We start from the raw sequence: 19,112 nt of genomic DNA on the forward strand, positions 1-19,112 counted from the left end.
AAATTAGGGAATAAAAGAAATGATATACTATAATTTTTAATCATGGAACTCTGGAGACAGGAGGCTCATGGATTTTATAAAGAGAAGTAAAAAATAAGAATGGTTTATTCTTTATGCAGTAAAATTTAAACACTAAATTTTCCTAATGAAAGATATCTATTCTAGTGTTTTCTTATTGTTTTTTTTTGCGGGGGATACATGCTCTTTTATTTTGTATTAATTCAACAAGTATTTGAGCAATTAGTATTTGTGCCTTTTTTTTTTTTAATAATCTTCCCAACAACCCTTCAATATAGGTGCTACTGTCCCACTTACAAGAAACTGAGGCAAGAGAAGTGATGGTGACCTGCCAAAAGCCACAAAGCTAGTAGATTTTGAAGCAAGGATTCAATCTAGGCCTGGCTTGTTTTTCTGGGTTTTTTGGCCATGCGTGCGCGACTTGTGGCATCTTAATTCCCCAACCAGTGACTGAACCCGCGCCCTCGGCAGTGAAACCGTGGAGTCCTAACCACTGGACAGCCAGGGAATTCCCCTGGCTTCAGTTTTAAATTTCTCACTAGGCTAGGCTGCCTCTTCCTAACAGAAGGCGTTTTAAAAATCTAGTTTGAGGACCTAAACCTGTCCCACGCTCAGGGAACACTTCACCAATGAGGTTACCTCTTTGAGTAGGCCATTTATTGATTACTGGCTGCTGAGCACAACTTGTTATCCTTACAACAATAGCACTAGGGAGGTGCTATGAACAGTCCTAGTTGTACAGATACTGAAGCTGAGCAGCAGAGGGGATAAAGAGCCGACTGGACCCAGGGCCCCAGGCATCATACCGCTCTAACCCCACTATCAGGCTCGATCCCGACCCCTCGCAACCTCATTTCTGGGCCCTGAAGGTTACAAGGCTCCCGGGGGTGGACGACTGACTCCTCGTAGGATCTCAGCGCCAGGCGTAGCAGGCCACCGGCATAGAGGTGTAGAGACCGGCAGGGAAAGTCTGACCTCTTATTGTTTTTTATGGAAGTGTAGTTGATTTATAATATTTTGCTAGTTTCAGGTGTGCAGCAAAGTGATTCAATTATATATATATATATAAATGTATTTTCAGATTATTTTCCATTAGAGGTTATTACAAGATATTGATTATAGTTCCCTGTGCTATATAGTAGGTCTTTGTTTCTTATCTATTTTAGGTATAATAGTTTGTATCTGTTAATCCGTACTCCTAATTTATCCCTCCCTTGCCTCCCTTCCCCTTTGGTAACCATGAGCTTGTTCTCTATGTCTGTGAGTCTGCTTCTGTTTTGTACATAGATTCATTTGTATTATTTTTTAGATTCCACATATAAGTGATATCATATAATATTTGTCTTTGCCTGACTTATTTCACTAAGCATAATATTCTCTAGGTCCATCCATGTTGCTGTAAATGGCACTATTTCATTCCTTTTATGGCTGAGTAATATTTCATTGTGAGTGTGTATATATGTATATATGTACCACACCTTAAGCTAATTGTCAGTTGATGGGCACTTGGTTGTTTCCATGTCTTTGCTATCATAAATAATGCTGCTATTAACATTGGGGTGCATTTATCTTTTCAAATTGGTGGGTTTTTTTTTTTTCTGGTTATATGCTCAGGAGTGGAATTGCTGGATCATATGGTAGTTTTATTTTTAGTTCTTTCATGAAACTCCATACTGTTCTCTATAGTGTCTGTACCAATTTACATTCCCATCAACAGTGTAGGAGGGTTCCCCTTTATCCACACACTCTCCAACATTTATTATTTGTAGACATTTTAATGATGGCCATTTTGACTGGTGTGAGGTGGTACTTCATTGTAGTTTTGATTAGCATTTCTCTAATAATTAGCAATGTTGAGCATCTTTTCATGTACCAGGGGGCATCTGTATGTCTTCTTTGGAGAAATTGTCTATTTAGGTATTCTACCCATTTTTGATTGGGGTTTTTTTTTTATAGTGAATTGTATGAGCTGTTTTTATATTTTGGATATTAACCCCTTGTTCACTGCATCCCATTCCATAAGTTATTTTTAGTTTTGTTAATGGCTTCCTTTGTGAAAAACCTTTTAAGTTTGATTAGGTACCATTTATTTATGTTTGCTTTGATTTATTTTGCCATGGGAGACTGATCTAAGAAAATGTTGCTACAATTTATGTCAGAGAATGTTTTGTCTATGTTCTCTTCTAGCAATTCTATGGTGCCATGTCTTATATTTAGGTCTTTAAACCATTTTAAGTTTATTTTTGTATATGGTGTGAGGGAGTGTTCTAATTACATTGATTTTTCATGTAGCTGTACAGCTTTCCCAACACCACCTGCTGAAGAGACTGTCTTTTCCCCATTGTACATTCTTGCCTCCTTTGTTGAATATTAATTGACCGTAGGTGTGTAGATTTATTTCTGGACTCCATTCTATTCCATTGACCTATATGTCTACTTTTGTGAAAGTACTATGCTGTTTTGATTATTGTAGCTTTGTAGTATTGTCTGAAGTCTGGAAACGTTATGGCTCCAGCTTTGTTCTTTTTCTTCGGGATTGCTTTGACAATTCTGGGTCTTTTGTGGTTCCATATAAATTTTAGGATTATTTGTTCTAGTTCTGTGAAAAATATGATGGGTATTTTGTTAGGGATTGAAATAAATCTGTAGATTGCTTTGGGTAATATGACCATATTAACAGTATTAATTCTTCCAATAAAGAACATGGGATCTCTTTCCATTTCTTTGAATCATCTTCAATTTCCTTTACAGGTGTTTTATAGTTTTCAGCATATAGGTATTTCACCTCCATGAAAGTTAATTCCTAGGTTTTTTTTCTTTTTTGATTCAATTTTAAACGAGGCTGTTTTTTAAATCTCTTTCTGATACTTCATTGTTAGTGTAAAGAAATGGAACAGATTTCTGTGTGTTAATCTTGTATCTTGCTGAACTCATTTATTCCAATAGATTTTGTGTGGAGTCTTGGGGCTTCTCTATATAGAGTATCATTTCATCTGCAAATAGTGACAGTTTTGCCTCTTCCCTTCCAATTTTGATAGCTTTTATTTCTTTTCTTGTGTGATTGTTGTGGCTAGGATTTTGAACACTGTGTTGAATAGACGTGGTTAGAGTGAGCATCCTTGTCTTGTTCCAGATTTTAGTGAGAAGGCTTTCAGGCTTTCACTGTTGAGTATTATGTTGACTGTGGGTTTGTCATAAATAGCTTTTATTATGTTGAGATATGTTCGCTCTGTACCCACTTTGGTAAGAGGTTTTATTATGAGTAGATTTTGAATTTTATCAATTGTTTTTCTGTGTCTATTGAGATGATCATATGGTTTTTGTTTTTTCTTCTGTTATGTGGTGTATCACATTGATTTGTGTATGTCAAACCATCCTTGTAACCCTGGAATGAATCCAACTTGATCATAGTATATGTTCCTTCTTATATATTGTTGATATGATTTGCTAATATTTTGTAGAGGATTTTTGCATGTATATTCATCAAAGACAGTGGTTTGTAATTTTATTTTTTTGTAGCATCTTTGTCTGGTTTTGGTATTAGAGTGATTGTCGTTTCATATAAAACATTTGGAAGTGTTCTCTCTTCATTCTTTTGGAATATTTTGAGAAGGATAGGTATATATTCTTCTTTGTATGTTTGGTAAAATTCCCCAGGGAAGCCTTCTTGTCCTGGAATTTTGTTTGCAGGGAATTTTTTATTACAGATTCTATTTCACTTCTAGTTATCAGTCTGTTCAAATTCTGTTTCTTCCTGACTCAATTTTGGCAGGTTCTATATTTCTAGAAACTTGTCAAGTTCTTCTAGGTTGTCCAATTTGTCAACATATATCTGTTAATACTATTTTCTTATGATTTTTTGTATTTCTGTGGTATTGGTTATTCCTTCTCTTTCACTTCTTTTTTTGTTTTTATTCGGGTTCTCTCTCTTATCTTTTTAGTGAGCCTGGCTATAGCTTTGTCAATTTTATCTTTTCAAAAGATTTTATTGATCTTTTCTATTTTTTGATCACTATTTTATTTCTTTTCTCCCTAATCTTTATTTCCTTCTTTCTGCTGACTTTGGGATTTGTTTGTTTTTTTCTACCTCTTTTACATGGTAGGTTAGTTGTTTGCAATTTTTCTTGTTTCTTAAGGAAGGCCTGTATCACTATGAATTTCCCTCTTAGAACTGCTTTTGCTGCATCCCATAGTTTTTGTTAGGTTGTATTTTCATTATCATTTGTCTCAAGGTATTTTATGATTTCCTCTTTAATTGTTGACCCATTGGTTTATTTAAGTGATCTTCATCTTTTTATATTTTTTTGCCTTTCCTATTGTAGTTTTCTATTTCCTATAGATTCTTTTTTTTTTTTTTTTTTTTTTTTGCGGTATGCGGGCCTCTCACTGCTGTGCCCTCTCCCATCGCGGAACACAGGCTCTGGATTCGCAGGCTCAGTGGCCATGGCTCACAGGCCCAGCCGCTCCACGGCATGTGGGATCTTCCTGGACTGGGGCACGAACCCATGTCCCCTGCATTGGCAGGTGGACTCTCAACCACTGCACCACCAGGGAAGCCCTCCTATAGATTCTTGATACTTTTTAGAGAAGGCCTTTGAGTATTTCTTTTAGGTATTACTGTATTCTTCACTTTTTGCTTGTCTGAGAAATTCTTTCTCTCTCCTTCTATTCAAAATGATGATTTGCTGGGTAGAATATCCTTGGTTTCAAGCTTTTCCATTTCAGAATTTTGAATGTTATCATGCTACTCCCTTGTGGCCTGCAAAGTTTCTGCAGAGAAATCAGCTGATAGGCTTATGGGGCTTCCCTTGTAACTGACTCTGGTTTTCTCCTGTTGCCTTTAGAATCCTCTTTCTTTATCTTTTGCCATTTTAATTATAATATGTCTTGGTGTGAATATGTTTATCTTGTTTGGGACCCTCTGTGCTTCCTGTACCTGAATACCTGTTTCCTTTAGGTTTGGAAAGTTTTCAGCCATAGTTATTTCAAATATATTTTTGATTCCCTTCTCTCTCTCTTCTCCTTCTGGAACTTATATTATGCATAGGTTGGCATGCATATGCATTAGATCCCATGGATCTCATATGTTGCCTTCTGGTTTTTGTTTCTCATTTGTCTGTCTCCTGTTCTGATTGGGTGTTTTCCATTATTCTAACTTCCAGATCACTTATTCATTCTGTATCATTTATTGTGTTATTCATTGCTTCAACATTGGTTTTTATCTCAGCAAATAAGTTGTCTAATTTTTATTGGTTCTCCTGTATACTTTCCAGTTTCTTATTACAGTGATCTGCATTTCTACTGATAATCTTAATTCCTTTAGCATTTTTATTACCTCCTTTTTGAACTTAGGGTCTAGTAGCTTGGTGATTTCTGTTTTATTATTCTTTCAGAATATTTCTCTTGTTCTTTTAATTGGGAGTAGTTCCTCTGCTTTTTCATTTAATTTAACTTTCTCTATCTCTGTGACTTAAGGAGAAACAGTTTTCTACTGTGGTTTTGAAGGGGTATTTTTATGTGGAACTGTCCCTATATAGACTCTGTGAGTGTAGTGTTTTTGTGGAAGGGCTATTCTTGGTGTGCATGCCAGTCATGTTTTTCCCCAATGTGTGCTGGCCATTATCTCCTTGAAAAAGGGTGCAATCGGTATTGTGGTGTCCAGAGCCTGGACCAGATGTTGGATGGGGCCTCCTTTTTGCTCCATGGCTGTCACAGCCCTGTTGGGGGTGGGATCTGCTCCCCAGTTGTTGGATTAGAAGCCCTAATGTTGGGTTTGATAAGTGTGTGCCTATAAGTGCATGTTCTATCCCAGAGGAAGTGAGCACTGAAGCAAGTGAGGTCCATGTGGTCAGAGGGAATCTATGCACTGCCCATTCAGGCATCCACAGTTCTTCCCATCAACAGCCCAAAATTGTGTCCCCTTCTTTGTTCATCCCATACCTAGTGCTAGGCTGGGGACTGGGGCTAGGGTACTATGGCTGCAGGAAACAATGTGGTTTTGCTACCGCCTGGGACCTGGGCTGCCACTGTGGGATGGTTCCTCCCAGGACCAGTTTGCCCCTAATCCGACTCCAATCTGGGGTGTGAGATGGGCAGAACTAGAGTGCTCCTGCCAGGAAAGGAACCACTGCATATTCCTCCCCAGGGGCCATCCACTGGAGACCTGTGGTTCCATGACACCACCTGGTGTGCACACCAGCAAAGTCCACCTCTGTGGGACCCACCACCACTGTTCACAAGCTGACAGTGGGCTCCAAGTTTTGGCCTAGATCACACCCAAGGCCCTCCTGGCTTTCTCTGTGCAGTTACACCAAATCTTCTCCCAGGTCCTGAGACTCAGTGCCTAGCCACTGGCATACTAGCAGCCCTGCCTGGCATGGGTTTTTGCTGGGAAGTGTGACAAGGTGGCAGCTGTCAGTGCCTGTCTTTCTCTATCCTAATTTTTAGCAAACTGGCACATGCCCACTCTTTTGGAGCAGAGTCCAGCCCCCTCCAGCCCCTCTGTCTGTCCCAGTGGACCTCGTAGCAGGCAGGGTAGCTTCCCAGGGTGAGGGCTTGCCCATGTCTCCATCACAGATCCTCCCTAGGGGCACCAGTCCCTTTCTGATGCTTTTTTTTTTTTTTTTTGGACTTACCCAGTTATGTGGGAATCTTTCTTGCATCTTTGGTTTTATAAGAGATATTCTGCCAATTCCCAGTTGGTTTTTTGTGAGAATTGTTCTACTTTTGAGGTGTTTAAAACTGCACATCAAAAATATCAATGTATTTTCATATTAATGTTGCTTTAGATATATAAAATAGAGGTCAGGATTAGATCATGTCTGTTAGTATGATTATTGTTTCTTTTTTTAAAAACAGAAATGACCAGTAAAATCAGGGGAAAACTGAAGTTATATAGTTATTGGTCATGATTTAGGGACAGAAAGGCTTGTCATTCAGTTAGGAGAAAATAAATGGAGGACGTGAACTGAAATAATATGACATTCTAGCTTTCATAAATTAGATTACTAGAATGAGATAATGGATAAAATGTTATACTATGTTTCAAGCAGTTTGCTTTTGGGCTATCTGGTGCCAAACAAAATTACTTCATGATTTTTGTGCAATGCACATGAGTCTACATTCTCCAGCTTTCACGGGTCACCATTTGAATAATACGTAATTAATATTATGTAAGCCTCCAAACTGAGTAAATGCAGAATTTTCAGTTTTTATCTCACCTTTCTTTAGCATCACTGATCTCTCTAAGGAATTGTTCAAAAGTTGCAGAAGTGTGTCATAGTTTCCCCCCGTCACATCCTGCCAATGGCCATTGCTACATATTTCTCACTCTACCTCTTCCCTTCTTATAACTAGGTTCTTTACTGTATTTTGCTCCAACCTAATTCCCTAATGCCCAGCCATCTCCAAGTTGAAGTACAAAAATAGGTAGAAAGTTTAAAAATACTATAAGGAAATTACAGTGCTGTCACAAAGTACAGTGTATTCATATGTACACATACACACAATTGGTAATGTACTATCTATAAAGTTTATGTTCTTTATCTCTCAAACAGTATACTGTGAACATTTCCCATACCATTAAATATGATCCAAATACATTATTTTAATGCCTACAAATTAGATCCTTTTTGTTGTTATAACTAAAAATGAGATGTGTATTATATACTTTAATCATTTTTTCAACTCTGATTCCATAAACTCTACTTTAGGAAGAGATAAGATAACATATGCTGGGAAACATATTTTCAATTGGCCAAGGTAAATATTTAATTTATTACATTTGATATCACCAGTTTCAATCCTAAAAATAACTAAAATTAGCAATCAAGATTAGTGTAATTTTTTTCAGAGCCTGTAATTTGTGTTCTGGTTCCTTGCTCATTTTTGTGTACAAAGAATAGTTAAGTGATAGGAATTGGTTCTGTGTTGATCAGTATCCACACACAAAAGCAATAGCTCACCAAAACAAATGTACATTTAGAATCCCTGATCATTCCTCTAGCTATACTTATGAAAATAATAGGTAAATACAGACTTTGACAGAAGCTTAAAATGACAGCTTTCTAATAAGTAGAAGAAACTGAGTCTACATTATCATGTTTACATCAATTGGTGGAAGAAGCCAGCTTTTCTAGCTTCTGGAATTTTTGTTTTTATACCACCATGTGGGTACCAAAATTTTTGTTACATATGCAGATGTTTGACCAACAAATCTAGTAATTCAAAACATATGGGGATTTTCTCAATTTTTAAAGGATATATTGTTTTTATGAAATCTGTAAATTAATCTAGTTTGTCCTGTCCAAAAGATTTTCAGAGTTTCATTCTGTTCAAAGAGCTGCAACATCTGAGCAGGAAAGATTCAATAACTGATTTGATTCTGAACAGGTTTATCTGAGGAAATTTCGCACATTTCTGTAGATTTTTTTAAATTATTTTTTTGTAAGTATATGTATTTCAAATCTGAGCCTGTGTTCTGCAGAACAATATTGGCTGATCAATGTGTTATTTTGCAGTCATTATACTGGAGTTTATTTCTTGTAAAAATACTTATATATTATTTCTTATTGCTATTAAGGAGTTTGTGAAAAGAAAGGATAAAATTAAGTAATTAAAAGTGTCACAGTTCAACTTAAGTTTACAATTAAGAATTCTATGTTTGCTTGGAAAAATAAAATATAAAATTGCATGTTGGTTACTCATATGAGATGAGACTTGGTGTGAAAGTCATTTAAGAAAAGTGAAAAAGCAATAAAACTCCAGCTGTTTGGTTAGGAAAGGTTTATTAGAACTGCCCCAAACTCAGTCAAACCAATAGCCAGAGTTCTTCATGGACCACACTGTGGCTGATATAATTGAAAGTTTATTTCTAATGTATATTGTCCATTTGAAAAGTATATGTGAAACCAACACTAATATTCTCCATCCTGTATGTAATCATAAATGAAAGATAAAGACTTCCAATATTTTTAGAGATTAAAAATAATATATTTTTTATCCTCACTTTTTCAGAGTTCCATTTAATCATGCAGATAACTTGCTTAAGAGTGCAAGGTATAGGGTCAGTTAACTTTCACCTTGTTCTTGGAGTTTGGAGAGAAAAGCTGCAGTTTTGAGTAAGGGAGGACATGCCTGGGTGTAACAAAAGCCAAAACATGGATGATAGCATAGCTATGTACACTACGAAAAACAAAGATTTTTTTTTTAACATCTTTATTGGGGTATAATTGCTTTACAATGGTGTGTTAGCTTCTGCTTTATAACAAAGTGAATCAGTTATACATATACATATGTTCCCATATCTCTTCCCTCTTGCGTCTCGCTCCCTCCCACCCTCCCTATCCCACCCCTCCAGGCAGTCACAAAGCACCGAGCTGATCTCCCTGTGCTATGCAGCTGCTTCCCACTATCTACCTTACATTTGGTAGTGTATATATATCCATGCCTCTCTCTCACTTTGTCACAGTGCACCCTTCCCCCTCCCCATATCCTCAAGTCCGTTCTCCAGTAGGTCTGTGTCTTTATTCCTGTCTTACCCCTAGGTTCTTCATGACATTATTTTTTCTTAAATTCCATATATATGTGTTAGCATACGGTATTTGTCTTTCTCTTTCTGACTTACTTCACTCTGTATGACAGACTCTAGATCTATCCACCTCATTACAAATAGCTCAATTTCGTTTCTTTTTATGGCTGAGTAATATTCCTTGTATATATGTGCCACATCTTCTTTATCCATTCATCCGATGATGGGCACTTAGGTTGTTTCCATCTCCGGGCTATTGTAAATAGAGCTGCAATGAATATTTTGGTACATGACTCTTTTTGAATTATGGTTTTCTCAGGGTATATGCCCAGTAGTGGGATTGCTGGGTCATATGGTAGTTCTATTTGTAGTTTTTTAAGGAACCTCCATACTGTTCTCCATAGTGGCTGAACCAATTCACATTCCCACCAGCAGTGCAGGAGTGTTCCCTTTTCTCCACACCCTCTCCAGCATTTATTGTTTCTAGGTTTTTTGATGATGGCCTTTCTGACTGGTGTGAGATGATATCTCATTGTAGTTTTGATTTGCATTTCCCTAATGATTAATGATGTTGAGCATTATTTCATGTGTTTGTTGACAGTCTGTATATCTTCTTTCGAGAAATGTCTATTTGGGTCTTCTGCCCATTTTTGGATTGGGTTGTTTGTTTGTTATTGAGCTGCATGAGCTGCTTGTAAATTTTGGAGTTTAATCCTTTGTCAGTTGCTTCATTTGCAAATATTTTCTCCCATTCTGAGGGTTGTCTTTTGGTCTTGTTTATGGTTTCCTTTGCTGTGCAAAAGCTTTGAAGTTTCATTAGGTCCCATTTGTTTATTTTTGCTTTTACCATTTCTCTAGGAGGTAGGTCAAAAAGGATCTTGCTGTGATTTATGTCATAGAGTGTTCTGCCTATGTTTTCCTCTAAGAGTTTGAGAGTTTCTGGCCTTACATTTAGGTCTTTAATCCATTTTGAGCTTATTTTTGTGTATGGTGTTAGAGAGTGATCTAATCTCATACTTTTACATGTATCTGTCCAGTTTTCCCAGCACCACTTATTGAAGAGGCTGTCCTTTCTCCACTGTACATTCCTGCCTTCTTTATCAAAGATAAGGTGACCATATGTGCGTGGGTAAAACAAAGGTTTTTAATATCTGTTCTGATTACAGAAAAGAAACATATTCACTGTTATTCAACATTTTCAAAAATAAAAGTATTTTAGAGGAGAAATCATGTCCATTTTGCTCAGAAACTCCCCATATTTTCTGATATGGATAAATGAGTGATTGCTTATAGTGTCAAGTATTTTAGAGGAAGAGAAAGGCTTGAGGAGGATAAACAAATAATAAGGTAATTATTTGGAGGAGGTCAGCTTACTTTCTTATGCTGACATATAAGGAGATGTAGTTTTCACTGATATTTTCACTAATTGAAAACTATAAGAGAGTTACACTAATCTAAATTTACATTAACCATTTAAGTAATGATAAAAACAGTCTGTAAAGCATCACTACTGTCATCTACCCTGTTTCACAGTGGCACAAATATAAATTATCACAGTTGGGTCAAAAAGAGAAAAACACATAACAATATTAAAACAAACTCATGCAAACCCATAGGTGCAATGTTCAAAAGAGAGGGTTTTTTTCCCATTGTCATGCACAGAAAAATTTAAAAAATAGTTTCATTTAGAGCTTTTAATATCAGTATGCTTTAATAAATGCATTCATTTTCATTCATTTCTAGGACCTAAACAAGACAAAGTCTGTCACAGAGCTGGAATTTACTGAGCAAATTTGAAGTCAACATGTTATTTATATATTAAGGTTGAGCTTCAAAGTACTGAGTCATTTAAAACAGTGTGTGTGTGTGTGTGTGTGTGTGTGTGTGTGTGTGAGTGTGTGTGTGTGTGTGTGTGTGAGAATTTTCTGTGTAATTTAAGATACCTCCCACTTGATGATTTAGGAACAGGAATCTTCACAGTAAATCTATATACTATCTACAAAGTTTTATAACATTCCATTTGATTGCACTTTACAAAATAAACATAATATATTCCAATGTCATCTGAATTACAAACAATTAGCTAGCATCAGATTTTCACATTATGGGAGGTGAATAGTACTATGTACTTTGCACTAAGTCATCTTTTTTTGGTTGGTCGTTCAGAAGCATACATACCTAAAACTCAACCAGTGATTGGCTTAATTTTTATAAAAAAATCATTTTAGCTGGGTGCAGAGAGGTGAATTATAATGCTTGATTGATAACAACAGTCATGACAATAAATTTTCCAGGTGAAGGAGTCAAGCATAGGTTTTTATTTAAAATGCTGAAAGGAAGGCATTAACAGCAAGAAAGACTGTGGGTCATTTTTTAATGAACCATGTGTTATGGTTGACATCTCTTTAAAAAAAAGGGAGTAACTTTGTAATCAATTCAAAAATTACCTTAGAAGTGAGACACTATGCACTTAACCTTTATAAAAAGTATACAATGGAGAAGACATCTATTTTTTTTATCATTTTTGTGAAATATCACCTTTGAAGTTACAGCTGTGCAAAATGCCAACCTGAAATATTGGGTTAAATGACTTAGCCAAACAGTGTAACTCAACAGCATTTCCCTTTGCAACAGATGCACAGCTAAGCATTAATCTCTAAACAGGATCAAGAGAGTAATGATGAAATATAAACTTTCTCAGGGTTTTTTTACTTCTGGACAAGTAGTATCAATGTTATGCTTAGAAATAAATTGGTTTATTGGAATACAACATGTTAGTAATTTCAAAAAATTTGTAATAGAACATTTTCTTAAAACAAACCTTACAAAAACCCCAATACATGATTAAGTGAGATAGAATTCCAAAAGACCCCTCCCCGCAACTTCCTTCTCCCTAGTTACTTTTCTCTGCTAAACACCAAGGAAGCATACTTGGGAGACCCTGAGACTACACTGATACCAATGAGAGCGACTCTCAGTTTTAAAACTTTCGCCATATCCTCAGCCCCCAGATCTTTTCCTGTCTTTCTACCAATGAAAATATGTTTTTCAATTTATGTTGCTGTGAGGTCCAGGACAACTACTCAAGACACATTGTGGAAAAGATTATTGAAGCTGAAGGGAGACTGAGGATCCTGATGGTTGTCTCCTGCAAGATACCCTCAATGAGATGATTGGAAGGTGGCTTTGAGTTGCTGCTGAAGTTGAAAGGATCGACCTCCACATGTCCCCTTCCAACTGACTTAAGAAAGTAGACTACCACCAAGTCTAAGACTGAAGTTGGAGGAAAACAGTTTTAAGTGGCTGTTCTCCATGAATCGAGTTCTGAAATGCAAAACCCATTAGGAGCATTCTGGGAAGCTTCAGCTGGAGGAAATACGCTACTCTGTAAAAAGACAATCTTAAGACCTTCAGGTTGGATGGGCCACATGTAGACATTCTGAACGATAGCCTGGTTGAACAGCCAGTTGGGAGTGAGTCATCTTGAATGTGCTAATGAGGCAAACCTTCAGACTGCAGCCACATCAACATCTGATGACAATCCTTTGAGACACCTCAAGTGAGAACTTCCTGCCCAACTTTTCTCAAGTTCTTATCTACAAAATTCTGAGCTTAAAAAAGTAGTTATAAGGCACTGAGTTGTGAGGTAATTTGATATATAGCAAGAATCATTGGAACAGCAATTTTCAATCATATCTGCTTATATGAGCATGAAAATAATAGTGATATGTGCATATAAAATAAAGTAAATAATGAGATATTTGGTCACAAACGAGTTAATACAGATTCTGAATTTGATGATTGCATTTCACTTTAAACCCTATAGTTGATAAGATAAAATGATGTCAAGGTGTCAAATTTGGTTTCTATCACTTGATCTAGGGAAACACACCATTCAAGAAGGACAAATTCTCCTGTTTCTACATTCTGAGGGAAACAGACTTACATCAATCCCTAAATAATAGAATTTAAGCAATGTGCACTCATTTATTCAGTAAATATTTTTGAGGACTACTAAAACCAGATATTATGTTAGTAACTTTGTTTAAAATGAACAGTATCCTTTTCTATTGGAGCTTACAACTTTGGAGTTATGGGAGTCAGAATTCATTTATAGCATCTCTTATTTTTAAATTATTCAGACTCAGTGAAAAATTTGAAGTACAGTATAATGAACCTGCATTTATTGATTTTATCTCCTTTACCTAAGTTTGTGAATTAGTATTTTGTTAAACTGTTTTCTCCTCTTCTTCCTCCTGCTCCTTATTCCCTTTCCTTTTATTCCTTTCCTTTCCTTTCTCTTTCCTCTCCTCTCCCATTTTTTAAAGGATATGATATGGGAATAAATTCTAAATAGGCTGCTTCTATCAATTAATGGGGTAGACATTCAAAAGTTACATCAAATGTAAAAATATGCCCACAAGTTAGGCTATTTTTCAAGATATTAAAGGGAATATTTAATGTGAAACTAATTCAAATTGTGTGATGAGGGGAGCCCTATTTGAAGATTTGAAATAAAACCAAGATGGATAAGAAAGCATCCAGGAAGAAGAGCCAAGTGGGAGGGTAGGAGAGCATGCTGTGTTCAAAGATTTAGAAGGTGATTGCCAACATATAGAGCAAAGTGGAAGCCTGGTTTCATAGGACTTTGGAAATTTAGGTAGAAGTCAGGTAATATGTGGTCTTGATGGTTATTTTATGAAAATTGCATTCCATTCCAGATGTGACAGTCACTGAAGTGTTTTAAGCGACTATATGATGGGATTTAATTAACATTTATTTAACATGCACTCTGAATGCTGTGTAGAAAGGTCATTGGAATAGCCAAGAATATAAGTTAAAAAATACTGGGCTCTTACAGTATAAAATAAAATAGGATAGTGGCTTGGACTGTGCTATGGATAGAAAGAAACATATTTAATTAAGATATATTTTTAGCAGATTTATTGAGATACAGTTCACATACTTTATAATTTACCAATTTAAAATGTGCAACTCAATTGTTTTTAGTACATTCACAGATATGTGCAATCATCACCAGAGGCAATTTTAGAATATTTTACCATCCCCAAAAGACACCCTGTAGGGTTTAGCATTGACCTTCTGTATCCCACTCCACACCACCCCCATCCACCCAACCATAGGGAGCCACTAATAAACACTATCTCTATAGATTTCCATGTTCTGAGCATCTCATAGGAATGGAATCATATGTGATCTTTTGTGACTAGCTTCTTTCATTGAACATAACATTTTCAAGGTTCATCTATATTGTACCATGTATTAGTGTTTCATTCTTACGTCTGAATCATATTCCATGTATTTACATACCACATTTTGCTTATATTATTTGTCCATTGATAGACATTTGGGTTGTTTCCAACTTTACCTACTATGAATAATTCTGCTATAACAGTCACGTAAAAATTTTTGTGTAGATCAGATTTCATGTCTCTTGAGTGGAATTTCTGGGTCTTATGGTAACTCTGTTTAATCATTTGAGGGACTGGCAAACTGTTTTTGAAGGAGCAGTACTATTTTACATTCCTATCAGCAGCGTATGAGGGTTCTGATTTCACATCTTCATCAACACTCGCGATCACCTGACTTTTTGATTCTAGCCATGCCAGTGAATGTAAAGTGGTATTGCATCATGGTTTTGATTAGCATTTTCCTGATGACTAATGAATTTGGCTATCTTTTCATATGCTTGTTATCCATTTGTATGTTTTCTCTGGAGCTTCTTTGAATAAATATGGGTATGATTCCATTAAGAAGTGGAAAAAAATCAGAATAGACAGTCACTAAAGAGAAGTCCCTATTATGGAAATAAGTAGAACATAGTAGACAAATGAAGAAACAGAGGAAAAATATATATACGACAACTATAAATCTGTTATAAATTTGATGGCAGAAAGATGCCTTCCTTCTTTTTTCAGACACACCAGCTGAAACTGAGATGGGAAAAAGGGATTTGAGGAATGTTATAATAGAATGAAATTGACTTTGTACTGTTGGAAAAGCATAGTTACTAGGAAAAACAAAAACAAAAACAAAAATACAGGTGTTCTGGGTAGAGTCCCCATTTCAGGCCAGTAATTATGAAATAAAGTAATTAAGGAAAGAATAACAAAAGGATGTAAAGATTAAAAAGTTATCATAATACTAATAATAGTGATTGCTAATATTTAATGCAACCTGCAGTGTTCCAGGAATTGTTTTAAGCATTTTATATGGATTAACTAACTTATTCCTTATATCAACTCTATAAGAACTATCATGTTCATCTAACAGATAAGGGAACAAAGACAGAAGTAAACTTTCTGAAAGTCATATAGCAAGATCTGCAAGATCACTATATGTGACTTTTTATTGATTTGGGGAACATGTTATAGTAAGAAATTTAAATGAGTGATTCAAGAGAGAGTTCAGTTTATTATAATGAGAGGCACAGTGTGACCATGATAGGGTAAGGTAAAGGAAAATTCTTTGGAGTTGAATATGGTAAGGAGTAAGATGAGATATACAAAGGGTACTGAAGTTATCATAGAATGGAGTTGAAGTTAAGTACTATGGACTACGAGGTAAGGTCTATAATGAAGGAAGTAATGCCTGAGACTTTGGTTGAAGATCATTAAGAGGGTCTACAGAGCAGGTATGTAGCTAAATGTTGAGAATTTCAATGATAGAAGAAATAATAATCTGGAAGCAACAAAGGAGAGCAAAGAGACTATCAATCCTCCTCTCAAATTTCAGATATATAGCATGTCAAAAAAAATAGCTTCTTATTGAAAGGACTGCAGGCAATGGTATATCAAAGAGGAAAATTGTTCCATTTAAGGAACATGTAAGGGGAAAATTCAGAAATGAGTTTAAGACTATATGGTATTTGATGAGCAGACAGTCCAGAAAAAAAAATGGGGAAACAGGCTGGGGAGAGGAGATTAATCAGGTACATTCATTAATTGGATAGATGGGAATGAGAGCTCAGAAACTAATGGATGAGCAGAGAGGTTTTTCATTCTCATACTGACAGAAATAAGTAAGGATGATGTGACATTTGGTGGATTTTATCTTGCTTGTGCTCCATATGTGGCTGGGCATTTTAAGACCTGTGACAAAAGGGTATTGGCCTGGACAATAGAGGCTATGGGTATAATTGTTTTTATCCTTTCAAATGGAGAAGAATATCTTAATATGGTGAAAATTAGTTTTGTATGGGATATCTCACTTTATCTTCTTCCTACCAATAATCCTGACATTTACTCCTATTAAATAGTAGAAACAATATTAGAGTTTCCCAGGCAAATATGAGTGCAGAATTGTAGAAAGTTTCCAGGTGAATCAGAGGACCTAGGTGCCTCACATTTCATCTTTAGAATTGTCATATTATGACCTAACAACTGATGCTAATAAGTATTAGAAATAGAGTAAATAGTTTCTCCAAAAAAATCCTAATTTTTTCATCTGCCACCCTACGCCCTTTTTCTTATTTTTGTATTTGGCCGTTTTTTGGCCCTATTACACAGCCATCTAACCTGGAACTGAATTGAGACACATTGATTTGTTTTATTAATTATTAGGTTGATAGCTAATAAAAAATGAAGACAATAATGCCAAGAGTTTATTTTTACTCTGTATAAAATAGTACTTACCTTGTAAGTAAATTAATTATTGGCTAACACAGCAGGTTGATTTTAGTAAAACCTTGTAGGTAAGTCGGTCTTGTTATGACTACCATGTTTTTTTAATTAAAAATTAAGATCAAAAAGAACAAGAGTTCAAGGATAGTTTAGAAATTGTTTATTTATCTTAAAATGTTTACTTTTAAAACTTCCAAGCACAGCAATGCAGCAAAGTTCACATGGCAAGAAGCACTGCTCACAACGCACAAGCTGTGAAAGTAACACATTTCATTAAAACAGGCATCTCGAAGCTAAGCACCAAGTCACGCAAACAAACATGAGAAGGAGAAAGGAGCCTTTGGAAAATCAATTATCCCCGAGAGATCCTGAGTCAGCTGTTTTCAGCTACAAAAACTCCCTACTCTTACTGTTTTGTTATCCTCAGGTCCCCTCAACTGCTATTAAGTAATGGCAACGATTCTTGGAACTTTGAAAACAGATTTTAATATTTGTGGTTATATATATTTTGGGGGGATGGGAGGAGCAGAGATGGGGAGTAATGCAAACAGCCAAGGAGTGATGAAGTGAATAATATTGACCTTATACCAAGAACACTTCATGGGGACATAGTAAATAAGCCTCAGCAAATTTAAGAACTCAAGCAGAAGGGACTTGAACAAAAATTGAGGAAGCAGATGAAAAAGAAACTTTCTTCTTAAAAATATTTGCAAGAATTTTTTTTAAATGCAAATAAAGTTATTTTTCACCTTGTAAAATTAAAACATGTTTCTTATTGAAATGTGTGTAGGAAGTGCAGAAAACTATGATGACAAAATTAAAGTGATCCATAGAGAGACCTTCAAGATGTCAGAAGAGTAAGATGTGGAGATCACCTTCCTCCCACAAATACATCAGAAATACATCTACATGTGGAACAACTCCTACAGAACACCTACTGAATGCTGGCAGAAGACCTCAGACTTCCCAAAAGGCAAAAAACTCCCCACGTACCTGGGTAGTGTGAAAGGAAAAACAGAGACAAAAGAATAGGGACAGGACCTGCACCAGTGGGAGGGAGCTGTGAAGGAGGAAAGGTTTCAACACACTAGGAAGCCACTTCATGGGCGGAGATGGCGGGTGGCGGGGAGGGAAGCTTTGGAGCTGCGGAGGAGAGCGCAGCAACAGGGGTGCAGAGGGCCAAGCGGAGAGATTCCCGCACAGAGGATCAGTGCCGACCAGCACTCACCAGCCCGAGAGGCTTGTCTGCTCACCTGACAGGTCAGGTATGGGCTGGGAGCTGAGGCTCAGGCTTCGGAGGTCGGATTCCAGGAAGAGGACAGGGGTTGGCTGCATGAACACAGCCTGAAGGGGGTTAGTGCACCACAGCTAGCCGGGAGAGAGTCTGGGAAAAAGTCTGGAGCTGCCAAAGAGGCAACAGACCATTGTTTAGTGGAGCCTGAGGAGAGGGGATTCAGAGCACTGCCTAAACAAGCTCCAGAGACGTGAGCCGTGGCTCTCAGCGCGGACCCCAGCGATGGGCATGAGACACTAAGGCTGCAGCTGCAGCCACCAAGAAGCCTGTGTGCAAGCACAGGTCACTATCCACATCTCCCCTACCACTCCCAGGACCCTGTGCACCCTGCCACTTCCAGGGTCCTGTGATCCAGGGACGACTTCCCCAGGAGAACACACACGTACGTCAGGCTGTTGCAACGTCACGTTGGCCACTGCTGTCGCAGGCTTGTCCCACATCTGTACCCTTCCCTCCCCCGGCCTGAGTGAGCCAGAGCCCCCAAATCAGCTGCTACATTAACCCCGTTCTGCCTGAGCAAAGAACAGATGCCCTCAGGCGACCTACATGCAGAGGCAGGGCCAAATCCAAAGCTGAATCCCAGGAGCTGTGCGAACAAACAAGAGAAAGGGAAATCTCTCCCAGCAGC

The 19,112-nt window shown here is 36.9% G+C and overlaps 1 long non-coding RNA gene across 1 annotated transcript; it reads right to left on the reverse strand.

Annotated features, from left to right (window-relative positions):
• Positions 1–5,092: 5,092 nt before the first annotated feature.
• Positions 5,093–18,622, reverse strand: LOC113618794 (uncharacterized). The gene is made up of 3 exons (XR_003432131.1): positions 18,613–18,622; positions 17,881–17,886; positions 5,093–5,194 (listed from the first exon to the last, which is right to left on the reverse strand). It is a non-coding gene; the product is annotated as an uncharacterized LOC113618794 (long non-coding RNA).
• Between the last annotated feature and the right edge of the window lie 490 nt (positions 18,623–19,112).

Source organism: Aethalodelphis obliquidens, unplaced genomic scaffold (assembly GCF_003676395.1).
Source record: "Aethalodelphis obliquidens isolate GAN/ISIS:26980383/991018 unplaced genomic scaffold, ASM367639v1 scaffold1, whole genome shotgun sequence".
Lineage (NCBI taxonomy): Eukaryota > Metazoa > Chordata > Mammalia > Artiodactyla > Delphinidae > Aethalodelphis > Aethalodelphis obliquidens.